Source organism: Chiloscyllium plagiosum, unplaced genomic scaffold (assembly GCF_037043375.1).
Source record: "Chiloscyllium plagiosum isolate Xiang-an unplaced genomic scaffold, Cpla_swu_hap1 HiC_scaffold_35, whole genome shotgun sequence".
NCBI lineage: Eukaryota > Metazoa > Chordata > Chondrichthyes > Orectolobiformes > Hemiscylliidae > Chiloscyllium > Chiloscyllium plagiosum.
In genome coordinates, this window is record NW_028270173.1 from 66,114,364 (window position 1) to 66,120,778 (window position 6,415).

A 6,415-nucleotide genomic window follows, 5' to 3' on the forward strand; every position below is an offset into this window, starting at 1 on the left:
TGTACACCTTCCTTACAACCCTATTAACTCGGGTGGCAACTTGCAGGAATCAATGTACATGGACACCGAGATCTCTCTGCTCGTCCACACTGCCAAGAATCTTCCAATTAGTACAATACTCTGTATTCCTGTTACTCCTTCCAAAGTGAATCACCTTATACTTTTCCGCATTAGACTCCATTTGCCACATCTCAGACCAGCTCTGCAGCTTATCTATGTCCCTCTGTAACCTGCGACATCCTTCCGTAGTGTCCACAACTCCACCGACTTTAGTGTCATTTGCAAATTTAGTAATCCATCCTTCTATGCCTCATCCAGGTCATTTATAAAATTGAAAATGTGTTGCTGGAAAAGCGCAGCAGGACAGGCAGCATCCAAGGAGCAGGAGAATCGACATTTTGTGCATGAGCCCTTCTTCAGGCATGAGCCTCATTCCTGAAGAAGGGCTCATGCCCGAAATGTCGATTCTCCTGCTCCTTGGATGCTGCCTGACCTGCTGCGCTTTTCCAGCAACACATTTTCAGCTCTGACCTCCAGCATCTGCAGTCCTCACTTTCTCCCATTTATAAAATTGACAAACACTAGTGGCCCCAAAACAGATCCTTGTGTTACATCACTGGTAACTGAACTCCAGGATAAACATTTCCCATCAACTATCACCCTGTGTCTTCTTACAGCTAAAATTGTGTTGCTGGAAAAGCGCAGCAGGTCAGGCAGCATCAAAGGAGAAGGAGAACCGAAGTTTCGGGCATAAGCCCTTCTGACAGCTAACCAATTTCTGATCCAAACCACTAAACCACCCTCAATGCCATGCCTCTGTACATTCTGCAATAGCCTATATTTACTGAAATCCAAAAAGCACCACATCAACTGCTTTACCTTCATCCACCTGTTTGCTCACCTTCGAAAAGAACACAAAAAGGTCTGTGAGGCACCGCCTACCCTTCACAAACTGTGTTGACTATCCCTAATCAACTTATTCCTTTCGAGATGATTATAAAACCTATCGCTTATAATCCTTTCGATGTCCGATGTGGATTTACCCTCAAACAGCTGCCTCCAATCAAAATTCTCCAGTACCTGCCTGGTATTTTTGTAGTTCGCCTTCCCCCAATTTGACACCTTCACCTGATGACTGCTGTTATCCCTATACATGAATATCTTAAAACGTAGAATATTATGGCTACTGCTCTTGAAACACTCCTCCACTGAAACTTCACTCACCCGACTGGGCTCATTTCCCAAAACCACGGCCAGTATAACCCCTTCCCTGGTTGGACTGAACACATACTGTGTCAAGAAACCCATCTTCCTCAATACAAGTTCTGTCCCATCCAAGCCCCGAGCACAAAGTTAGTCCCACTCAGTACAGGGGGAAGTTAAAATCACCCACTACAACAATTTTTACATCTTTCCAACATCCATCTCCATCTTTTCTCCCCTATCTCCCACTGGCTGTTGGGAGACCTGTAGTTTACCTGCAGCATTCTGATTTCATCTTTCCTATTCCTGAGTTTGACCCGTCTTGCCTCACTGCATGAGTTCTCTGAAGTATCGTCCCTGAGTACAGCTGTGACATACTCCTTTACCAGTAATGCAACTCCCCCACCCCTTTTACATCTTCTTCTATCATACCTAAAACATCTAAATCTTAGGACATTGAGCTGCCAGTCCTGTCCCGACTTCAGCCAAGTCTCCATAATCGCAATAATGTCATAGTTCCAAGTACTAACCAAAGCATTAGGTTCATCTGTCTCGCCTATTATACTTCCAGCATTGAAACACATGCATTTCTGTAGTGCTTTCCTGCCTGTTCTTGTTCTCAGTCACGTTTGCCTTGGTTTCTGCCTCTCCCTCAATTTCTGCATCTAATGCCCTACTCCCCTGTTCCCATCCCCCTCCATACTGGGTTAAACCCTCCCCGACCACTCTACTAAGTACCCTCCCATAAGGACATCAGTTACGGTCCTGCCCATCTTGTTTGTGCAGGTCCCACCTCCCCCAGAACCAGTCCCAATACCCAATGAAGCTGAAATCCTCCCCATCACGCCATCATTTCAGCCACACATCCATCCTATTTCTCTTGCTGTTTCTACTCTGAATAGTTCATGGCAGTGATAAGTACTTTTGAGGTCCTGTGTTTCAACTCTCTTCCTAGTTCTCGGAGATGTCATGTCATTCAGTTAAGTGAGGACGCCGTCAATAAGCTATCAAATGCCTGACATGACTAAGTTAATGACGTTTCACTTTGGCTTCAGATTGCTCGAAAGTGTGGTGCACAGAAGTGGACACAATATTCCAGGTCCAGTTGGTTTAACAGAAAATGCTTGTTTTTGTACACTACGTCCATTTTTTTCATAAATCCCAATATGCTGCATGATTTGTTAACCATCCTATCTGTGGTATAATGTTTTTGAATGCAGAAATAGTTCCTACTGTTCTTGCACCAGCTTGGGAATTTTCCAGCTGTAGTTTATATTGCTCATGTTGAAATGAATCTGTATATTGTGTACTATGTAAATCTCCATCTTCAATGTGACTGTAGTGAATAATCTCTACCATTCCTAATCTACTTACTCCTATACATTGCTTCATTCTCTCCCAATCCCTCACCGTTTATCAGCACTCTGTTGCTGTGCTATGCACTATTCCTGAACCTCAGTTGCTTACTTGACCCTGGGATAGGGAGGGATTTTCTATGAGAAAACAGTTGGATCTCTACTGAATGGAATTTAGAAGGAGGTTACCCTGATAAAAGTATATATGATTTTTAACGGGCTTCTCAGGGCGTATATTGTGAGCTTGTTTGCCGTTGTGAAAGTGCTTAGAAACGGCGGGGGGGCATAATCTCAGAACAAGGGTTTGCCAATTAGTTTAGATTAGATTCCCTACAGTGTGGAAACAGGCCCTTCCGCCCAACCAGTCCACACCGGCCCTCCAAAGAGTATCTCACCAAGACCCATTTCCCTCTGACTAATGCACCTGACACCATGGGTAATTTAGATTAGATTAGATTAGATTCCCTACAGTGTGGAAACAGGCCCTTCCGCCCAACCAGTCCACACCGGCCCTCCAAAGAGTATCTCACCGAGACCCATTTCCCTCTGACTAATGCACCTGACACCATGGGTAATTTAGATTAGATTAGATTAGATTAGATTCCCTACAGTGTGGAAACAGGCCGTTCGGCCCAACTAGTCCACCAACCCTCAAAAGAGTAACCCACCCAAACCCATTCCCCCATAATGCACCTAACTCAATGGGCAATTTAGCATGACCAATTCACCTAACCTGCACATCTTTGGACTGTGGGAGGAAACCGGAGCACCCGGAGAAAACCCACGCAGACACGAGAGAATGTGCAAACTCCACACAGACATTCAACTGAGGCCGGAATTGAACCCAGGTCCCTGACGCTGTGAGGCAGCAGTTGTGCTAATATAAGACTGGATGGAGAATAATGTCTTTCAGGACATAGCCAATCTGTGCGGAGTGCTGTAGAAACTGATTCATTAGATATATTCAAGACTGTCTAGTCAGATTTTTGTATTCAGTCAGGGAGATTGAGGTCATGAATAGTCATGAATAATCAAACCATGAACAATGTGCTTGAATGGTGCAGCAGGTGTGATAAGGTAAATGACCTACTTCTGCCTTGTCTCTTTTGGTTTTGTAATTTTACTGCTGTCCGAGTGTCAATAGAACCTCCCTTGTGTGAGTTTTGATGGTGGATTGTTGTGGTGTGATGTAGATTGTTTGATCACAGATGCAACAAATACTTTTCATAAAGTCTGAAGTGTGCAGTTATGCTCTTAGAAGGATAAAGAACCTAGTACCATCTTTTAAAACAAAATAAAATTTTTACAGTATTAAAAAAAAAGCAACAATTAGAAAAAACAGCGATTTGGGTGTTCAGGTTCATTGTTCTCTGAAGTTGGCAACGCAGGTCAGAGTGGTTAAGCAGGCATAAGGCTTTCCTTCATTGAGTACAAGAGTTGGCAGGTCATGCTACAGTTGTATAAGACTTTGATTCGGCCACATTTGGAATACTGCGTACAGTTCTAGTCGCCACATTACCAAAGGATGTGGATACTTTGGAGACGGTGCAGAGGATGTTCACCAGGATGTTGCCTGGTGTGGAGGGTGCGAGCTATGAAGAGAGGTCGAGTAGATTAGGATTACGGGGGGAACTGATTGAGGTCCACAAATGCATGAGTGGTATAGACAAGGTGGATAGGAAGAAGCTTTTTTCCCAGAGCGGGTGACTCAATCATAGGCGTCATGAGTTCCAAATGAGAGGGGACAAGAAGGGAGATTTGCGTGGAAAGTTCGTTACACAGAGGGTGGTGGGTGCCTGGATCATGTTACCAGTAAAGGTGGTAGTGGCGGGCACGACAGTGTCATTTAAGATTTGTCTAGAAAGGTACATGAATGGGCAGGGAGAAGAGGGATACAGACCCTTAGAAAATAGGCGTGACAGGTTTAGACAGAGGACCTGGATCAGCGCAGAATGGGAGGGCCGAAGGGCCTGTTCCTGTGCTGTAATTTTCTTTGTTCTTTGTAATATATTTTGTGTCTAATAGGCAGAAGTCAAATTAGTGTGTAAAACCATATTATTCAAATACATTTCCATTTAAATTAAACATGACTAATTAAATAGATTATACTGCCACTTTAGTAAAGTAGATGCTGTAACTGTGTGACAAGAAATATGCAAAACTCTTTTGAACATTCTGCCAGCACATCATTTAACTTCTGGAAATTCAGCTTAATTCATGTTGTGGCTATAAGACACCTCGAGAAATGTTGATTACCGTGAAAAACAAGACACAAAGGAATTGCATGTGATGATTTTCCAATACTTGATGATAATCATATTTAAATTAGCTTGCCAAGAGGCATCAGCACCTCTTCATAAGCGCCTGAATGTTCACTTTACCTTGTGGTTCTCGGAATTAGCTGTCTTTATTTTTTAACTCCCTTTCAACTCAGTATATTGTTGTTGATTTTTGTTTGGGAAAATGTTGCTAGCAGTCTCATGGCAATAGCAACTCCTTGGATTGTCTCTCTACCCCATGATATCCATTGCAACTTTTAACCCCAACTCTTGAGTGAGCGCATTTTACTTCAAATATATGCTCCATTGAAAACTGCCATGGAAAATCCTCCAGACATCTCTCTTCATTTTTTTTTCTTTATTCTTAATTCCTGCAATTCACTGGATATCAGATCAGGACTGGAGAAAATAATAATATTCAGTTGTTGCTATCTAAACTGCATCTTTAGATAGATTTAGATTACTTACAGTGTGGAAACAGGCCCTTCGGCCCAACAAGTCCACACCGCCCCGCCGAAGCGCAACCCACCCATACCCCTACATTTACCCCTTACCTAACACTACGGGCAATTTAGCATGTCCAATTCACCTGACCTGCACATCTTTGGACTGTGGGAGGAAACCGGAGCACCCGGAGGAAACCCACGCAGACACGGGGAGAACGTGCAAACTCCACACAGTCAGTCGCCTGAGGCGGGAATCGAACCCGGGTCTCGAGCGCTGTGAGGCAGCAGTGCTAACCACTGTGCCACCGTGCCGCCCAGTCAGTTACAGTACGCGATTATATTTGTCACTTTACAACTCTTCCCCCATTCTTGCTTTCTCTGTGTTGATGTTATGACAGATTGTAATGTTCTAGTAGTTTTATTTTGTATTTTTGTTTGATTTCAGCCTGAACCTTCGACAGAGAATCAGTTTCCTTGAATGAAGGACAGTTTTTTCTCAACTTCCGAATCTTATCAACATGGCCTTTGTTCCCTGTCACCTGACAACTTGATCCATAAATTTCCTGAATGATGATTCACAGGACAATGCAATCAACAATGTGTATTAATACTTTACTTTTCACGAGGAGTTATTTCTTTAGTGGAACTACCACCGGATGTGTTGTCCATTTGTCAAGGATAATGCTCTGGGGTCACGTGTTCAAACTTGAAATTTAACTTAAGTAAACCTTGAAGTTACATGAATAAAATGTTAATAAAAATGAATTTCAATAATAATAAATATTACATTCACTTTCTCACATTCTCAATTGTCAGTCATTAAAGGAAATCTAACGTCCATCCCAAGTCTGGTCCACACCAAAATCATATCAATTTGGTTCAGATTGCACTGTGGACCGACATGGGCAAGCAGATATCCACTTCAAGGCCAACTAGACATGGGAAGCAATGGACAGTGACAGACAATTCCATGAAAAAGTAATAAATAATACATGCAAAGCAGTTTCTAAACTTCAATACATTAAAACGTACACTGGACATTTCTTCAATAATGCTGTCAAGATTCTCCACCGAATTAATATCTACACAAGATCATAAACATTAACCCTGAAGGATTCAGGTTTTCCTCCCT

At 42.8% G+C, this 6,415-nt stretch overlaps 1 protein-coding gene across 1 annotated transcript in view; it reads left to right on the top strand.

Annotated features, from left to right (window-relative positions):
- LOC122541282 (protein phosphatase 1 regulatory subunit 1A-like) overlaps window positions 1–6,080 on the top strand; it is an 82,594-nt gene extending 76,514 nt beyond the window's left edge. Inside the window, exon 6 of the mRNA XM_043677906.2 lies at window positions 5,729–6,080. The gene's annotated coding sequence lies outside the window, so the exon portion shown is untranslated. The remainder of the gene's footprint in view (window positions 1–5,728) is intronic.
- The last annotated feature ends 335 nt before the right edge of the window (window positions 6,081–6,415 follow it).